The sequence below is a fragment of the Populus alba genome, chromosome 16 (assembly GCF_005239225.2).
Source record: "Populus alba chromosome 16, ASM523922v2, whole genome shotgun sequence".
Taxonomy (NCBI): Eukaryota; Viridiplantae; Streptophyta; class Magnoliopsida; order Malpighiales; family Salicaceae; genus Populus; species Populus alba.
In genome coordinates this window covers 2632964-2638963 of record NC_133299.1, presented here as the reverse complement: position 1 = coordinate 2638963, position 6000 = coordinate 2632964, and positions in this window count along the sequence as shown.

Here is a 6000-nt window from a genome sequence, read left to right as displayed (position 1 = left end):
AAAGCATGATAATTCTAATATCTTTTAACTTATCTTAAGAAAAATTATCAAAGTGAATTATCAAAAAATAAATAAATAAGTTTATACTTTATTTTAAGCAAATGATTTTCTTCCATATTAAACAAGAAGATGATAATACAGTGTCATCTCCCAATTTTTGCCTCAAAGAAAAAAATCACAAAAAATCATGGGAAAAAAAGCAAAAAAAATAAAAAGGAAAGAAGGACGTGGGCTGGACTGGACAGCTTAGGGGCCCGGGCTTGTTTATGTCCAAGCCCATTTGTCAATAAAAACAGGAAAATCTAAAGTGACCAGCCCTTTCCTTCTATATACACACAACCTAACTCCCGCGCGCGCACAGAGGCAAACAACAGCCAGCCCTAATAGAAAGCCTTTGTCCGGAACATGTACTGCCCAAAGGTTCGCCGCACCTTAGCGCGCCCTCTGCTTTTGACCCGCTATCATCATATGTCAGTCCCCCTTCTTGTCATCCTTTTACATTTTGATCCTCGCTTTGATAATTGAGCTAGAAAAACCCTCTAATCTTTTGATTGTTGGTCTAGATTTTAATTCATATTTTGTTTATAATATGTATTTTTCTGCCTCAAATTACTCTTAATAATTGAGATTTTACCTGGTATAACTATGTATCATATTCTCACAACTTGAATAGATTATTTTTATATTCATTTAACTTGAAAATCAGCATAATAAATATGTGAATAAATGATTAAATTGAAAGGTTAGTTAGGTTAAAATCAAATTAGACAAAGAGGTTACAAAACTATTAGGTAACTTCGTAGAACTACGCAATAATTTACATAATATTTGATTTTGAACTGCTATTTTTTTTTTACCTAAATGAATTATAACTCAGATAGCATCTCTATCAATTCTTTCTTCGATTTGGACGCTAATTCTAGTTGCTTTTATTCTTATTTTTCAAAAAATTGATGAGAATATGATCTCTGCTAATGAATAAATTCTACATTCATGGACCATGATTAATGAATGTTCTACGACGAGTTTAAAAACACAGGTCAACTGTATTTTTTTAAAAAAATATTTTTTTATAAAAAAAATAATTTTTTATATATATTTTAAATCGTTTTGTTATGCTGATCTTAAAAAAATTTTTAAAAAATTAAAAAAATATATTATTACCTATATAACCGATACTCTTGGCAAGCAATAAACTTGAAGTTTGTTTCCAATCATTCCTCCCGTTTTTTGGGACAAATTTCGGGTAGGATTTTTTCTCTCTCTTGGACAAAGATTTCTCCCCTCTTATTGAATATTAGTGTTTTGCTTTGATGGTTAGAAGTTAGGCTCTGTTATTGACTCTCCCTCAAAGTCAAATCTTGTCAGATTTATCGCTGCTGCTATTGCTATTGCTTTAACAGTAATAAAAAAAAAATAAATATTAAATTAAAATATTTAGTTGATACAAATTATATTTTTTTTTTACACGAGTTTCTCTCAAAAACTGATGTGGAACTTCAGTTTATGAAAAGTAATTTTTATACGCTTCTCCTTCTTTTCCGTGTGAAGAGTGAATTTAATTTATTTTTTACTATTCACTTGAATAGTGAAGAGTATATGCTATTTTTTGCGGACCGGATCCAATCCAAATCTAAAAATATATTAAATCAAGTCTGATTCAATAAAATAATAAAAAATATTTTTTAATTGTGTTTTATTCAAAAAAAACTAGTATTTCATATTATTTAATGATACTATATAAATTAGAAGAAGATCGTTTGATAACGTAACATTTGTAGAATTTGATCGCAATCCCAATTTTATTCATGATGATATTTTACTTGATGTTGTTGCGCGCTTTACAAAACCAATAAAACTGTAGTTCTTGTCGGATGTATTTCATACTATGTGATAGAATTGTAAATAGTTTAATGAAATAATAAAAAATATTTTATATTAAATATTATTCATTTCATGATGTAATAATAGTAGTAGTTAAATCTACAATATTTAAATTAAAAACCATCAATATTAATATATTTTTTAAAAAATAATTTTATAACCTTTATTTCAAAAGCATTCTTAACTAAAAACATTAAATTATTTTTTGTTCGACCTCAATTTCAACCATAATTTTAATCAAATATATATAAATACTAAATCAACCTCAATCAAAATTACTTTTCATAAAATAATTATTTTCAAATCATAAACACAATAGCTATTATAATACCACACACATTAATGCAATGAATATTTTTGTTTTGATTTTAGACTTTGTTGTTGACTTTTGCAGTCGCTTATTCGTAGTTCTTCGCATTGGAGAAGAATCGAGCAACAACACTTGCCATTTCTCCTGTGAAGCAGCCCTTTCACCAACCTCCTGTTCTTACTTGCAGGTATCATCTATTTTCTAATTCATTCTAATCTAGATGGGTGGACATTTCAAAACATCCTTCTTCTAAAGTGATGCCTTTAAACATCAAAGAGGCATCATATTACCATTTCAACCATTGTTACCCGGCAATTGCCAGCGAGTTGAATAAAGTTTTATACTTAAATAAAGTTTCTTTAAAAAAAAAATAAAGTTTCTTCAATTCACTAGTTATTGTGTAAAAACCATATTTAAATAGATTATTTTCTATATTCAGCTGACTTGAAAATCGACAAGTTAAATATGTTAATAAATGATTAAATTCGACAGTTATAGTTAGGTTAAAACAAAACTAAACAAAAAAATATAGAGCTAATTGTTGTAACTAATACAATGGATAATGAAATATTTGTATTTTATGATATTTTTTATTTATATTTTGTTTTATGTTACCTTTTAAACTTGTGTGCTTAATTAAAACAACACTCTAAATATGTTTAGGAGCTACTTTTAAGAGGTGCATAACCTAGTCTAATTAATGGGTTATTGATCCATTTTGCATGGGGAGGGGGTAAATTGTAACATCTCCATTATTCTGAGGGGCAATTTCACATGACTGCTCCGATAACTTATAAAAGCAAGGGGGGTTTTGAAACTTTTAAAAACTTTGGGGGCCATGTCCATCACTAGCCCCCTCTTGAATCGATGGATGCCGCCTATTTGAACATAACTCAGCCTTCAACGAAAGTATCTTTGACAATTTAATCCATAGCTTAGACCTTAGCTCTAACTTTATTAGCTCTAATGCTAGCTTTATTAGGAAGCTCCTAATGTCATGTCATGGAAAAATTAATTCCTCCCATTCAAAATTTAATAGATATGAACGAGGATGGAAAAGTAAAAACACGTTTTATCATCAAGTGATTTTTAAAATGATATTAATTATCTTAAAATAACAATAAATTGATGTTTCTATGTACTTTAAATGATTTTAATATAAAATCATAAAAAAAACCTAAAATATCAATTTTAAATTTTAAATTTTTTTTATAAGGTTTGGGTTGCTCAAAATTTGAACAAGTGGTAAACTAAAAACCCTATATTATTAGAGAATAACATAGTGTTTGTAATGATGGTAGTAGCTGTTTTAAAAATATTTTTAGCTTAAAAATAAATTAAAACAATTCTTTTAAATTTATTTTTTACATCAAAACAATACAAAATTATAAATTCAAAGTAAAAATAAATAAATAAAATATAAAAAACACAAAGAAAGACAGAAAAAGGAGGTGGGCACTGAAATGGCCCAACCCTAAACAAGTCAAGAATTAGCCCAAGCTCCTAGAAGGTGAAAAAGCAGATGCGTGCAATGATTGCTCGAAGAGAAACAAGAAAGTAAAGAGGAAGCAAAAGGCAGCACGCTAGGGCGGCAGTGGCAGAGAAATGTGCGAGGGAGGATGGCACGTCCACGACAAAGCCACCTCCTGCATGATTCATTTGTCTCCTCCACATTGAAATAAGTGAGAACGAGTTCCATAGCCACACTCGACCAAGCACCTTCAATTCAAAGGCTCAGCCTCTTTTATCTTTGCCCATTATTGCACTCTTTTTGTCAGCCCTCCTTTTTGCACGCCTCTCCCTGTTCTCTCTCCAGGATTTGCTTCTGCAAGTGGACGACGCTGCCTCCACTTTAAACCCCTGGTCAAATCATGATTGATCTCGATGATGACAATTATGGTGATCATAATTATGGTGATTAATAATCACATGGTCTTCGTTCTCCCTGTTATAAATGGCCAAGTTCTTCTGCTACCGAAGAATCTCGACTTCGTAACGTAAATGACAAAGTCTCATGTGCTTATTTGAGCTCCAAAGAGAATTTGCTAACCTGTCGTATTCATAAACACTCACTCCATATCTGTGATGAGTACGTAGACAAAACTTGTTAATGGAATAATTTTATTATTATTGAAAAGAGTGGGATATATAGAAAACTAAGATATATGATGGGAAAAAAATGTTTCAATTAATCTTTTGTGTTCTTATTCATGTGGGTTTGATTTCAGGTGATAAGAAGATTCTTAACATAGAAGAGGGGTATCGTTATGTGTTCATAATCGATAACATATATAAAGGCATGAATTTCAAGGGAAGCATGCTGGAAATCTTGTAGCTATGTGACAAAAAATCAGAGACCCTTTTGAGGAAAAAAAAGCAACAAAGTTGAATCGTGTATACAAAGACTAGCATTTTTTGCTCCATTAAGCAGAGAGCTTGAAACTGCAGAAGACTTTCAACCGCCCTTGTTTGCAACTAGGTTAGCTTTCAGACACCAACGAGACTAGAGAACTCCATAGGCAGATGTAGCTGTTGTGGAATCACAGAGGGACTCTATAGATGATAGGATGCTTGTCTCCGATCCACGTGGGCTCCAACGTGTTTGGTGATCTCTGACCATCGTGTTTTCGTTTCAGAGGGTTCTTCTTTATGGCTTGTTCTGTTGTCCACAATCTAAGTTGGGTCCCTGCTCCATGGACATGTCCAATCTGAACGGTATCAGAGAACTGTAAATTCTTTGGCGTTGCTGATGAGAGAACCAGCCTCACTTGCTCCATACACGTCGAGGGATGAACTATTCGTGGTACGGAAAGGTATTATAAGCCAGCTAATGAGTCGGGGACGTGATTGATGCTCAACGGCTTGATCTGATAAATTCATAGATCGTGATTTTACGTTTGACTTTGGTCGGATTTTAATTTGAATCAGTATTGACAATTCTTACATGGATGTTCTTTTGTGTTTGTCTTGATTAAAACAAAACTTAATCCTATATCTGTAATTTTAAATCTGTATTGTAGAGTTACTAGAGTATTAGTACGAGTAAATTCACTTAGTATAAATATCAATTCAACTGAAAAAATAATAAAATAATTAAAACAAGTTGAATATAAAGTAAATTTAATAACTTAGAAAATAAATATTTATATTTATAAAGTAATTTATAATATGATTATATCTATGAATTGAAACTTTTGGATAACAAATCTTTTTGATATTTTTAGTTTATATAATTGAAATTATAAGCTTACTAATTACAGAGAAAAATTAAAAGTCTACTTTATTATCACCTACGTATAAAGTTTATCGTTCACTATTCTATTACCTATTGATTAATTATCAATCTATAATTATATGCCTACTTGATATACCAGTTTTGAAAATCCTATAAACTTGATTGAACTATATACAATGCAATTATTATTGTTTTGTTGAGTTATTGTTGGATGTTGTTCTTCATAATTGTCTTGCTCCTTTCTTTAAATAAAAAAATTCAAGATAACTCTCGATAACTACTTACATTTTCTATTTAAGATAACTACCCACTTATTTCTTGTTTTAAAAATCTTGTACCACGTAAACTGTTTATACCTTTTATTCATAATCTATATTCAAGTGATAAAGTCCAGTTCGCAATTAAGTTTGGTATTCATAATTCTTTGATCAATTTTATTGTATAATAATCAAATTCAAACTCAACTGGATCAAAACTATGTGATTTTTTTTAAAAAATCAAAATTTATAAACCAAAAAATAATAGAATTAATTTGATCAAATGACCTCTTGGATTAATCAATAACTCAGTA